We start from the raw sequence: 13,875 nt of genomic DNA, 5'->3' as shown, positions 1-13,875 counted from the left end.
CCCCCCCAACATCTGCTCCACCCGGTCACCTCCTTTTCCACACTGCCTGAACCCTACCTCTGCAAGGCCCTCACCATGTCTGCCTGTCCATCTCAGGGGCCATCGCCCCAACCACAGGGTCCCTGTGTAGTCAGCTCTCTCGAGATGAACTCTGCCCACTGAAACTACTGGGATCCTTTTCTATATAAGCCGGCTGACCTTTATGGGGCCTGCCTCAGTCTACCATATGGTGTAACAATACTGACCCTCCCAAAGGAAAGATCTTGGGGGCTCAATCAGGCTGTCCATTAGAACTTTCTGTGATCAAGGAAATATATTATGTCTGTGCTATCCAATGTGGTAGCCATTAACCACACATGGCTATTAAGCACTTGAAATGTGGCTAGTGTAGCATCAACTGATTTCTTAATTTAATTGTCATTAAGTAAGTTTTATTTTTTTAATTTACCTTTATTTATTTAGAGAGAAACACGGAGAGAGAGTGGGGGAGGGGCAGAGAAAGAGAGAGAGAGACAGAATCCCAAGCAGGCTCCACACTGTCAGCACAGATTCCAATGTGGGGCTTGAACTCATGAACTGTGAGATCATGACCTGAGCCAAAATCAAGAGTCGAACACTCAACTGACTGAGCCACCCAGTGGCCCCTAATTTTCATTATTTTAAATTTAAGTAGCCACATGTGTATAGGACAGTAGCAGAGATACCTTTTTCCTTGGTCTCCTTGCAAAATGGTCTTCCTCCTTTATAGCTCCATATTCCAAGGTGTTTATGGCAAATGGATGGCCTTTGAGAACCCAAAAAAATATTAGCCCATGCCCACTCAGTTCAGGGCCAAAAGGAATCGCTCAAGATTTGCAGAAACTGGCTCTTGTCAAGTCCACATGGACTTGAGAGAGAAAAGAGCTCTCTTCCAGGACCACATTCTGTCTCATAAGCACCACTGACCTCTGCTCCATCCCTCAGAGTACAGGCCCCTCAAAGCTTCCAGAGAGATCCCCTGCCCATCTCCTTTCACCCCCAGAACACACTCTGGGGCAGACAGGGAGGGTTGTGATGCTATTATCATTTCACAAATGAGTAAAGCGAGGCTGGCCCAGGGCAGGACAGAGCAACTCACCCAAGACACCAAGCTACTCAGAGACAGATGGAAGTAGGGCTGAGGCCCAGGTTACTCCTTAGCCTCTCCCAGCCTCAGCCCACCCTCTCACCCCCACCACTCCCCTCTGTGGGTGATGGGACCAGGACAACCAGGAATCATTTTGAAAAAGGTAAGCTCTGACACTTATCATACAACCCAGAAATTCCACTTCTGGGTGTTTACCATCAAGAATGTGGGGCACCTGGCTGGCTCAGTCGGTAGAGCACACAACTCTTGATCTCACAATTGTGAGTTCAAGCTCCACACTGGATGTAGAGCCTACTTAAAAAAAAAAAAAAAAAAAAAAGAGGGGCGTCTGGGTGGCTTAGTCGGTTAAGCATCCAACTTCAGCCCGGGTCATGATCTCACAGTTCATGAGTTTGAGACCCCTGTCAGGCTCTGCACTGTCAGCGTGGAGCCGACTTCGGATCCTCAGTCTCCCTCTCTTTCTGCCCTTCCTTGCTCCCACGTGCGCGCTCCTTCTCTCTCAAAATAAATGAACTTAAAAAAAATAGGAACATACCTCCACACAAAAACTTGTATGAGAATGCACATAGCAACTTTATTAATAATAGTCAAAAACCAGAAACAAGCCAAACGGCCATTAGCAGGCCCATCAAACTGGAACACCCACACGACGGAATGCTACTGACAAGTAAAAAGGAAAGAAATGCCAGCATACTCATCACAAAAAACCTCACAGACATTATGTTCGGTGAAGGAAGCCAGATACCAAAGATCACCTACTGTATGATTCTATTCACATGAAATTTCCAGAAGAGGCAAAACTATAGTGGTAGGAAGTATACCGGTAGCTGCCAGGGGCCAGGGTTGGGAAGCAGAGATTGACTACAAAGGGGCTCGAGGGAATGCTTTGGGGCAATGAAAATGTTCCACATCTTGACTGTGGTGGTGGTTACACACTTGTAAATATTTGTCAGAACTCGTATCATTAATCTTAAAATTATGAATTTATACCACTATTTTAAAAGTTGTAGGGTAAGGGGGCGCCTGGCTGGCTGAGTCGGTAGAGCACGTGACTCTTGATCTCTGGGTTGTGATTTCAACCCCCCACACTGGGTGTAGAGATCACTTTAAAAAAATAAAATATTTAGGGGTACCTGGGTGGTTCAGTCAGACAGTTAAGCGTCCGACTTCAGCCCAGGGCATGATCTCGCGGTTCCTGAGTTTGAGCCCCACGTCGGGCTCTGTGCTCACAGCTCAGAGTCTGGAGCCTGCTTTGGATTCTGTGTCTCTCTCTCTGCCCCTCCCCCACTCACACTCTGTCCCTCTCTCTCTCTCTCAAAATTAAATAAAAAATTAATTAATTAAAACATTTTTAAAAATAAAATAAAATAAAAGTTGTAGAGTGGGGAGATAAGTGCTGGCAATGTGTGGGCACACCTTTCCAGGAAAGAGCGTTGTTCTCTCTCCTCAGCTCTCTGTGACAGTACAGCCCTGGCTCACATGAGCGGGCCCTTGAGCCCATCTAGAGATGGGAGAAAGGGCTGACTGTGAGGAAGAAGGGTAGTTCTGCGGTACCCCCTCCCTGCCTGCTTGGGAAGGCTCTGAGTGTTCCCAGGAAAGGGAGACCCAGGTTGTACTCAGAGCAGAGCCCACCAACCTGGGGCTGAGGGCGAGCCCCTCTCTCCTCTGTGTTTCTGTTTCCTCATGTGTGAAATCAATGTGGGGGCCACACGGCTCAGAGTGTGTTCCATGAAACAGTGGTCATGCAAGATTCTCTATGAAAAGCATCCCTCGTTCAAATAACTACATAAAACCTCCCTTGCTGGTTCTTGGATACTCACAATACACATTAACTTCTTAAAGGCTCTGAAGAGTCTTGCAGAAAAGGAACCTGTTTCACTCTGATTAATCCCAATTTCCTCAAATTTGCTCCTTTTTTCACAGAATTCAGAAACATCCTGGAAGGGCTGGGGCAGGCCTTAGAGTCTGGATTTTAGGCTTAAAGGATCAGGGGTCCAATCTCAATTCCCTCTGGGGCAGGCATTGCTCAGGGCTAGAAAGGGATACGTCCTGGAAACCCAGCCCCATCCTCCCACCTGCAATTCCCCCACCACCACACACACACAACACCTTGCCTAATGTGACCATTTGTCAATCAGCTAGTGGGCGGGTGGTGCAAGGTGTTCTAACTCAACCAGGATGGAGGGAGCCACGGGAACAATTTCACCTCCCAGAGGCCCAGGGATTGAGAAAGACTGGGACAGGGCAGTGATACCACAGGTCCAGCTTGTTGGTCTCTAGCTGCCTCCAGATACCAGCACAGAGTGTTTCCTCTCAGTGTATTAGAGGTCGGGGGCGGGGGCACAGCATCCAGTGCAAGCTGTAAGAAGAGCTCAGCTGCTACCCAGGACCTCTGACTTCTAGAGGGATGACCCCAGGAAAGCTCACAAGAAAACTTGGCCCTTTGGAATAAAGCCTTCCCACTGCGCTAGAACCTACTATGACTCCCTATTGCCCTAGTGTCCTCCATTCCCTGCCCGCTGCTTCTGACCTAACTCAGGCCTCATCACCTCTACCTGCTGGGGAATCACCTGTCTCAAATGTCCAGCACTGGGTACTCACACACAGTAGTGCACGAGTGTGTTTGTTGAAAAATGATCTCTGTGCTCTGGAGCCGAAATACAAAACATGGAGACAAAGTCTGGGATAAAGAGGAACAGCTGCTTTTTGCTTTGGCAGGCAAAGGAGGCTGCAGCAGGCTAAGGCCTTCAAAACTGCAAGCCTGCCCAGAGGAAGTGGCTGGGTTTATAGGGAAATACAGGATCTGTCCAGTTTCCACTGGGATCGTGTACCTGCTGCCACCCTCCTTTGTCACGTCCTCAGGATGGAGTTCCTGCAACAAAAGGCCAGGAAGGGGGGTACCTAGCTGGCTTAGTCAGTGGAGCATGTGACCCTTGATCTCAGGGTTGTGAGTTCAAGCCCCACACTGGGTGTAGAGATTACCAAAGAAAGTAAATAAAACTTAAAAACAGAAGTGGGTGCCTGGGTGGCTCAGTTGGTGCCTGACTCTTGGTTTTGGCTCAGGTCATGATCTCACGATTCCGTGGGATCGAGCCCCAGAGTCTGCTTGGGATTCTCTCTCCCTCTCTCTCTGTCCACCCACCTCAAAATAAATACTGAAATGAAATGAAATAAAATGAAATAATGAAATGAAATAATAAAATAAAATAAAATAAAATAAAATAAAATAAAATAAAATAAAATAAAATAATTTTTTAAAAGGTCAAGAAGGGAGGAGGGGAGGTCTGCAGAAGAGAAAGATAAGGTTACTTTAAAATGAAGCTTTGCTGGGGCGCCTGGGTGGCTCAGTCGGTTGAGTGCCTGACTTTGGCTCAGGTCATGATCTCACAGCTCTGTGGGTTCGAGCCCCACATTGGGCTCTGTGCTGACGGCTCAGAGCCTGGAGCCTGCTTCGGATTCTGTGTCTCCCTCTCTCTGCCCCTAACCCACTTGCATTCTATCTCTGTCTCTCTCAAAAATAAATAAACATTAAAAAAAAATTTTTTTTTAAATAAAACGAAGCTTTGCTGGGGCACCTGGGTGGCTCAGTCAGTTAAGCTTCTGACTTTGGCTCAGGTCACGATCTCACAGTTCCTGGGATCTCACAGTTCCTGGGATCTCACAGTTCCTGGGATCAAGCCCCATACTGGGTTCTGTGCTGACAGCTCAGAGCCTGGAGCCTGCTAGGGATTCTGTGCCTGCCTCTCTCTCTGCCCCTCCCCTGCTCGTGCTCTGTCTCTCAACAATAAATAAATGTTAAAAAAAAAAATTAAAATGAAGCTTTGCTAAAGCATTAGTGCAGCCATTTTGATTTTTGTTCAACTTTATGCTTTTAAGTGGGTTTTTTTTGTTTGTTGTTGTTTTTTAAAGTTTATTTATTTATTTTGAGATAGAGCGCAGGAGAAGGGCAGAGAGAGAAGAGAGAGAATTCCAAGCAGGCTCTGCACTGTGCCACCCCTGGGACTTGATCTCACAAACCATAAGATCGTGACCTGAGCAGAAGCAAGAGTCGGACACTTAACCGACGGAACCACCCAGGCACCCCTTGTAAGAGGTTTCAACTGTACTGTCACACATTCAGCATTAGCACAGGGGCAGGAAGGGGGACAGAGAGGATCAGCAGTTCCCTGCTTTTCTCCAGTACACTTCATTTCAAATTTCTGAAAAGTATTTACACTATTTACTTTGTTCTCTCTTGCTAATGCCTCTGTGTGGTAGGCTGAGCAGGAATCATCCCTCCCATTTCCTTGAGGGTAAAACTGAGATCAAGAGTGGTCAAGAGGTTGACACAAGATAAAGGACAAGCTGAGACCAACAACATAAGTTTGGGGCTCCTGGCCCTGAGCAGGCCCCACCTTTCAAAAGGCTCTGGAAACAATCCCCAGCAATTGGGGTGCATTTGGATTTTCACACGTGCTTAACTTCCAGCCCAAGTGGCTCTAATTACAGCTGCCTCTTTTGCCAGCAACACTCAATTTTTTTCCCAGAGAATATTCTCCTGGGAAACAAGCGCCCTCTGGCGGCTTCCTCGGGTGTTTTGCCTATGCCCACCAGGGAGAAGAGTGGCAGAAAACAAGTCCTCAGAGTTCTTTTCCGGAAAGAAACAGGACTCTAGGGACCTGCCTCACTGCCCCCCCCACCCCCACCCCCACTCCCACCAAGCCATAAGTCCAGTCCATCTTCCATGGGGGAAGGCGAGAGGAATGACAGTTTCTCAGAGGCCCTTTCTAAACCCGCTACCTTCAGGGTAAAACTCATATTCTTAGTCTTCATCCATTCCCCACACATTCCTCATCACCGTTAGCCAGGTTCCACACAGCGGCTGCGTAAGAGCTTCTGGCTTACCCAGGAGGCTCTAGGCACTCTCTCTCTACACCCAGTTCCCACCTTTAAGGGTCCAAATGGCTCCTTCTATCATGACCTCTCTAGAGCCTCTCTTTTTAGGAGCAATTTGAGGTAGGAGGAAAATCTGGAGAATAGGGTCCTGTAACAAGTGAAGTAAACATTTCTAGAAGGGAGTAGTCAACTGTATCCAGTATTGTAATGGACAGTTTCTGGACAGAATAAGACAAGGCGCGCGCATTGGTCACTAGATTCAGCAAAATGAAGATTCCCTGAAAAGCTTGCCATATGCCATTTCCACAGAGTGGAGAGGATGAAGGTCTGATTGGAGTGGGTTCAAGGCAAAATGGGAAGAGAGAAATTACTCCTTTTTTTAGTTTAACTGTGAAGGGAAAGAATATAGCTGGAAGGGAAAGTGGTGTATCAAGGGAAGGTTTTATTTCCTATTTTTATATTTATCTATATAATTTTTTAAGTTCATTTATTTATTTTGACAGAGACACAGACAGTGCAGGCGGGGGAGGGACAGATAGAGAGGGAGAGAGATAGAAACCCAAGCAGGCTCTGAGCTGCCAGTGCAGAGCCCAAAACAGGGCCCGAACCCACGAAACCGTGAAATCATGACCTGAGCAGAAACCAAGAGTCAGATGCTTAACCTACTGAGCCACCCAGGCACCCCATTATATTTATATATTTATATGTGTGTGTGTGTATATATATATATATATATATATATATATAACAATTTTATTATTAACAATAAACATTTCACCGATATATACCATTTACACAGAAAAGTGAATAAATCAGGAGCATGCAGCTCAATGAATTGCCACAGGGTGAACGCATTCACGCTACTAGCACCCAGCTTAAGAAACTATTTGACCTGTTCCCAAAAGTTTTCCTTGCATCCCCTTCCAGTTACCCCCCAGACCCCCTCCTCCCCAGACAACCAGTACCCTCACTTCTACCACCAAAGATTAAAAAGCAGGATTTCTATTTTTTTTTATTTTTTAATATTTATTTATTTTGGAGAGAGAGAGAGAGACAGAGTGTGAGCAGGGGAGGGGCAGAGGAGACACAGAATCTGAAGCAGGCTCCAGGCTCTGAGCTGTCAGCACAGAGCCCAATGCGGGGCTTGAACTCAAGAACGCTGAGATCATGACCTGAGCCAAAGTCAGACGCTTAACCTAGGGAGCCACCCAGGCGCCCCTGGACTTCTATTTTTTCAACACTGTATATCAGTGGAATCAACAGCATGCCCTCTTCTGCATCTGGCTTATGTTCAATATGGATTCTGAGATTCAGCCATATTGTGGGTAGTTCTTTCCTTTTATTGCTGTATGTGAGAACCCCCATTTACCCATTCTATTGTTGGTAGGCATTTGGGTCGTTCTGTGCTTGGGGCTAAAATGATAATGAAGCCCTGGACATTTAAGTGCTCTTTGATGTGCTTATGTGCCATACTGTACCTTCTGTGCCATCTCTTACCTTCCCAGAACCTTCCTGTGGCTACTTCCTTACCTCCCACCTTTCTCACCCACTCAACATGACCAAGACCTCCATTTGGCCACCTTCCAGGACTCCCTTCAGGGCACATCTCAACCATGGACTGGCCACTCCCTCCCTTGTGGTTCCTTCCCCAGCCACACCTTCACAGACCTCCCCTGCTACACACCCAGTTCTTCAACTCTGGTGCTCCCAAGACACGGTTTCCAAAACACTCTTTGCACACCCTCAATGGACTTATCACGCTCATGCTAATGAACCCCAAATCTCTCTCCTGAGTGCCAAGCCCATATAGTACACAAGCACAAAATGAAACTCATCAAATTCTCCAAGAACTGTGCTGCCTATTGTTGAAATAGTTACCATCCACCCAGTTGCTTAAGTCATTACCTAGGAATCATTCTAGACTCCTTCCTCCCCCTTCCCCCCTCAACTCTCAGTTATCAAAATCCAATGAGCTCTACCTCCTTCCCAAGGTCACTCCCTTCCTCCTATTGCTAAAGCCCCAGCCTTGGCTCAGGATATCACCCTTTCTCAACGGAACTGTTTGGACAGCCCCCACCTTGCAGGCTTCTCCACTCTCCCCACTGACCCACCCTGATCCCATTATCACTCACCATCTGCACCCTCCACTGTCCACAGGCCCAACCCTTTGGCAAGCTCTAGGTCCTAAGAGCTGACTCCTTCCTCCCACTTGGATCCCTCACAAACACTCCCTTGTGCCCATTCTAAGACTTGGCTAGAGCAACTCAGAAATAGTTCCCAAGAAGTGCTGTTGTACTTCCTAGCTTCTGAGGGCTCCTCCTCCTCCTTAGAAAGCACCCTACCTCACCCCACCCCAAATTCCCCTTTTCCGGGGACCTACACCAAGAACTATGCCAGCCTTCCAGCTTCGGCAGCAGCTCTAATCTCCTTTGGGAAGTGCCCCACCTCCTCCAGCCTTCCCCATCTCCATCTCCTCCCCTCCTCCAGGTCCTACCACCCCTGCACCAAGGGCAACAATTATCATGGTGATGATCCCATTATTGTAAGCCCCCTGAGGGTAGAGATTGCCCCGGCATTTTATTTCAAACCCTGGGTTTGTCCTAGTAAGCAATAAATAAATATTTGTTGAAGGCATGAATACAAGAATAGGGATGCTGAACCAAGTATTAAGCGCCCTGAACAGAAGCAGAGGGGAGAAATTTTTCAGATTTAACGGAGGAAAATATTTGAAATAGTGCTACTGGGCAGGGGAGGGCACCATGGACCTTGGGATCTGCCATAGCAGCGAGGCCTAAATAGTGTCTGGCTAGCGCTGGGGTGCTTGTGAGGGAAAAAGGAGATGGAGAAGGAGAGGAGGGTGCCTCACAGTAAAGGATCTGGTGTCCTGGGCCACAGGTTTTGGGCTTCAGCCTGTCACTGTTGCTTTTCAAATTATAGGTTGTAGGCCACCATAACATTTTGACATTAATCCTCGTAACCAGGATTTTTTTTTAAGTGACATAAAATAAAAATCGCTGTATTGCATGTAGTATGAATAAATGATGCAATGGAAACATTTTGCAATGTGTGTTCTGGACCGAGGGTCTAAAATGTATGGAAGCCCCTGCTTTAAGTGATATGGGAGGTACAAGAAGGGTTTTGAGCAGCGGGTGGGAGGAAGAGATCAGATTTGCATTTACAAAATCCCTTGGGGCCAGGGGATGGGAGTCCAGATAGACCAGGGCACAGTGGGGAGGAAGAACTAGAAGATGATGGTGCCATTTCCTGCCAAGGGCACTGGGGAGGGTAATAGGTTTTAAAGGAAAGGGATGTGAACTTGAGGGGAGTAGAGCTGAACTGCCAGTGGGCCATTCTAGGTGGATTCAGATGAGGGGCTGGAACTCAGGAGGGAGATTCCTACTGGAGACAGGAACTTGGGAATAAAGCTGAAGAAGCAGTAGGAGTGGGTGAAACAGTTCAGGAAGCAGCCATGAAAAAATGGAGGGGCTCCTGCTAGAAAAGTCTGTCATTTTGGAGCAAACATCTAGCCATGGGACGACGTGGCCTGTGCTCAGAATATCATCCTGCAAAACTTGTTACCCAGCACAACACAGTACAAATACAAATTATGTATTAAAATAATGTGTGTGGTCCTCAATGTCCTTAAAATCCATATAGCTCAGTGGTTCCCCAACCTGGCTGTGTATCGGAACAATTCAGGGAGCTTTCTGAGTGTACTGATTCCAGGCAGGGCCCCACACTGAAACTGCAAAATCAAAATATCTAAGGGAGACCAGAGGATCTGTATTTTCAAAAAAGCTCCCCAAATTGGTGGCCAAAAAAAAAAACAAAAATAAGGAACTCTCTGTAATAATGAACCAACTCCAAGATAATATAAAGTAGTAAAAAGCAATGTTCAGGACAATGTTTATAACACATCACTCTCTGTGAAAAATCAAAAGTGTATATGGGAGAGGCAGGAAATGTTCAGTCAGTTGAGCATCAGACTTCAGCTCAGGTCATGGTCTTGCAGTTCGTGAGTTTGAGCCCTACGTCAGGCTCTGTGCTGGCAGTGAAGAAGGAGCCTACTTCAGATTCTGTCTCTCTCTCTCTCTCTCTCTCTGCCCCTCCCCTGCTCATGTTTTTTTTCTTCTCTCTCAAAAATAAACAAACATTTTTTTAAAAAGTATATTTTGGAGGGGCGCCTGGGTGGCGCAGTCGGTTAAGTGTCTGACTTCAGCCAGGTCATGATCTCGCGGTGCGTGAGTTCGAGCCCCGCGTCAGGCTCTGGGCTGATGGCTCAGAGCCTGGAGCCTGTTTCCGATTCTGTGTCTCCCTCTCTCTATGCCCCTCCCCCGTTCATGCTCTGTCTCTCTCTGCCCCAAAAATAAATAAACGTTGAAAAAAAAAAAAGTATATTTTGGAAAATATATACTTGTTAGCATAGACACAGACTCCAGGAGATATAAAAAAAAAAAACCAAAAAAAAAAAAACCTGGCCACAGTGGTGATCAACAGGAAAGAAAACAGGGTAGCTGGGACAGGGATAAGATTTATTCTAGGCCTTTTTGGGCACCACTTGAATTTGGACCATATAAATGGATGATCTACTCAACAAATAAATCCCCAGATGATTGTGATGTAGAACCAGAATCTGGGAACCTCTGATTGTAGGTACTCCTCACCTGACAGCATCTAAGACACTGGTTATACAGCCTCCTAAATAGCTCATTTCACCTTGGAAAGCTCTGTTAGTTCTGACCCTCCCTCTTAGTTTAAACTGAATCCTTCCAGCCTCTGGGAGGCTCCTGCAAATAAACCCAAAGCTGCTACCAGTACAGTTGGGATAAAGGAGAATGGGCACATGTAAAACATTAAATCAGAAAAGGAATGTTTCTTTTTCCAAAGAAATGAAGTCTGATAAATTGATGGGAAATTATTTGGACTTCCTGTTTGTTTCTAACAAGGGAAATCCCTTCTCCAAACAAAATGAATAGGGCACTCCAATACCTAATGCAGATTTAAAGGCCAAGTTTCTGCTTGGGTCGCTCCCTCTGTTAAGTGGCTGACTCTTGGTTTCAGATCACATCATGATCTCACAGTTTGTGAGTTCGAGCCCCAAATTGGGCTCTGAGCTGACAGCATGGACCCTGCTTAGGATTCTCTCTTCTCTCTCTCTGTCCTCTCCCCCCAGCCCCCACAATGCGCTTTCTCTCTCCAAAATAAATAAATACACATTTAAAAATAAATAAATAAAGTCGAGTTTCTGTGGTTGCCAAGGAGTGGCAGGGAGGAGACTGGAACCCTGCTGGGACATCTCACTGAGAGAAACAGTGTGGCCCACCTCTGTCAGGAACCACCTCTGTCAGGAGGCCCACTTCTCCCCCTCTGCATCACCTCCTCCCCAGTTGCCACCATCTCACAGCAGGACCTTGTGATCCCCCCCAAACTAGTCTCCCCAGCTCTACCACTGCTGCTCTGAAATCAATTCCATACTCTGCAGCCAGGGTTATCTTCTTAAAATGCAAACGTAGGGGCATTTCTAGCTCTCTGAAATAAATAAATGTTTAAAAAAATTTTTTTAATGTAAATGTAAACCCCGTAGCCTTTGAGATAAAGTCCAAGTTCTGCAAGCCCTTGCAGAGTCTGGGCCTTCCTCAGCCTCTTCTCCCATTGTTCTCTGCTAAGCACAGGGGACTCCTTCCAGCCTCAGAGCCTTTGCTTAGGGCCTATCCCTCGGCCCAGAACACTCTCTCCCACCTCCTAAGGGCTTATCCTTCTGGATATTTCCTCAAGGACATACTAGATAAGATCAGATTCCCTTCTTAAACACTCAAAGCATTCATACTTTTTCTTTTGTATTTTTCCCCCCCACAGAGATCCCACTTTTTCTTTATAGCATGTACTGAGGAGTCCCCTGAGCCAAGCACTGGCTGGTACTATAAGGGGAAAAGAAGGCAAAGTCCCTATCCTTTTAAGTTTATAGTCATTTGGGTAGACACACCTGATTAAATAATCACAGAAACAAATGTGAACATACGGTGCCTGGATGGTGGATGATACCAGGGGAAGATATCAGTTAGGATGTCTGAGAGTAGAGCTTTCTTGGAAAGGGTGGATGTTTGCTGATTGAAGTGACAATGGAGGTGAGAAGGACACTTCAGGCAAATGTCCAGAGAAACACTGACCCTGTTTGGATCTGGCAAATTGGCAGGCTCTTAGTAGAGACTGAACGAATGAGCAAAAAGTGACTTGCCTCAAAGCAGAATCATATTGGAACTCAGACCTGCCAGTTCAGTGCAGGCTTCTTCCCTTCCCCTACTGCTCCTCCTGGATTTTGGAGAACATGCCGACGTGAATGGGGGAAAGGGTTTGGTGACATTATTATGCTTTTCCTTTTGCTTCAATTTCACATTTCTGACACATCATGTTTTTATTCCAGTACTTGGACTCGCTGGTGGAAATTCTTCAGTATGTTAATCCACTTGGGCTGATCTCATTCAGGCAATGTCTGCTCAGACAAGGAGGGGGAGCTTTCCATTATTTGTCTCTGAAACAAATATGGATTGTATAGTTACAATGCACAAACATGCAAAAAACTTAAAATGTTGACAGTTGTGTCTTTGATGGCGGTAAAATTACACATGATATTTTAAATTGTGCTATCTGTATTTTCTAAGGCTATAGTTATTTTGTATTATTTGTATAGTACACATCTTTGAAAGCAAAAGCTTTTTTTTTTTTTAATTTTTTTAACATTTTTTTATTTATTTTTGAGACAGAGAGAGACAAAGCATTAACGGGGGAAGGTCAGAGAGAGGGAGACACAGAATCTGAAACAGGCTCCAGGCTCTGAGCTGTCAGCACAGAGCCGACGCGGGGCTCGAACCCACGCACCGCGAGATCATGACCTGAGCCCAAGTCGGCCACCCAACCGACTGAGCCACCCAGGCGCCCCATGAAAGCAAAAGCTTTTTAAAGAAACAATTTAGGGATGCCTGGGTGGATCAGTGGGTTGAGCATCTGACTCTTGATTTTGGCTCAGGTCATGATCTTACAGTTTCAAGAGTTAGAGCCCCTTGTCAGTCCAGCTCTGTGCTGACAACGCTGACAATCCCTCTCTCTGCCCCTCCCCTGCTCACACTCTTCTCTAGCTCTCTCAAAATAAACTTTTAAAAAAGAAAAAAAACAAACCACTTCAGTTAATGAATTTAATGGTTGGCCCTAAGCAGAGGTAAGGGTCATAATCTCCGCCAGACACCTAAATTAAATATACAGTGTAAAGCAGAGCGTTGGCTCTGAACATGCTGTCTACAGACAAGTTCTCTTTGCAGCCTGATCACTGTACCTATGGCCCTCTTATAAAATCATTCATTCTAGGACCTGCCACTGATGCAGGTGATATAAAAATAAATATGGTCACCTATAAAATGGGGACAATTCCTCCCTCAGAGTTGAAAGAATTAAATGAATTAATACCGATAAAACTCTTGGGACAGTGTCTGGCACAGAAGCACTATGTAAGTGTTAGCTGTTATTATATTTACGGCATTGCTATCTAGGAGCTCCCAATAGGGTAAGAAAGGGTAGAGAAGAAGGATTTGATTCTGGAAAAATACAGTACGAGCTTAAAATGGAGGTGAGCAAAGCATGCTGAGTCCCGCAGCCTGTACTGTGGGGTTCAAGTCTTGTGTGGCCAGCACTGCGCGCAGGGGCTCTAACAACCCGCTGCACTGGAGCGTTAGCGCTTCGTTGTCTGGGCCTGGAGTTCGGGGAGGCAGAGTCCAGTCTTGGGACATTCAGTTCCTGCCCTCGTTACAAAATTGGGACCTGGAGGCCGGGGGCTGAAGAGAAGAGCTCACAGTACCGTTGTTATAGGTAGAGCCGAGGCTGGG

The sequence above is a fragment of the Lynx canadensis genome, chromosome A2, assembly GCF_007474595.2.
Source record: "Lynx canadensis isolate LIC74 chromosome A2, mLynCan4.pri.v2, whole genome shotgun sequence".
Classification (NCBI taxonomy): Eukaryota; Metazoa; Chordata; class Mammalia; order Carnivora; family Felidae; genus Lynx; species Lynx canadensis.
Note: the sequence above shows the minus strand (reverse complement) of the source record.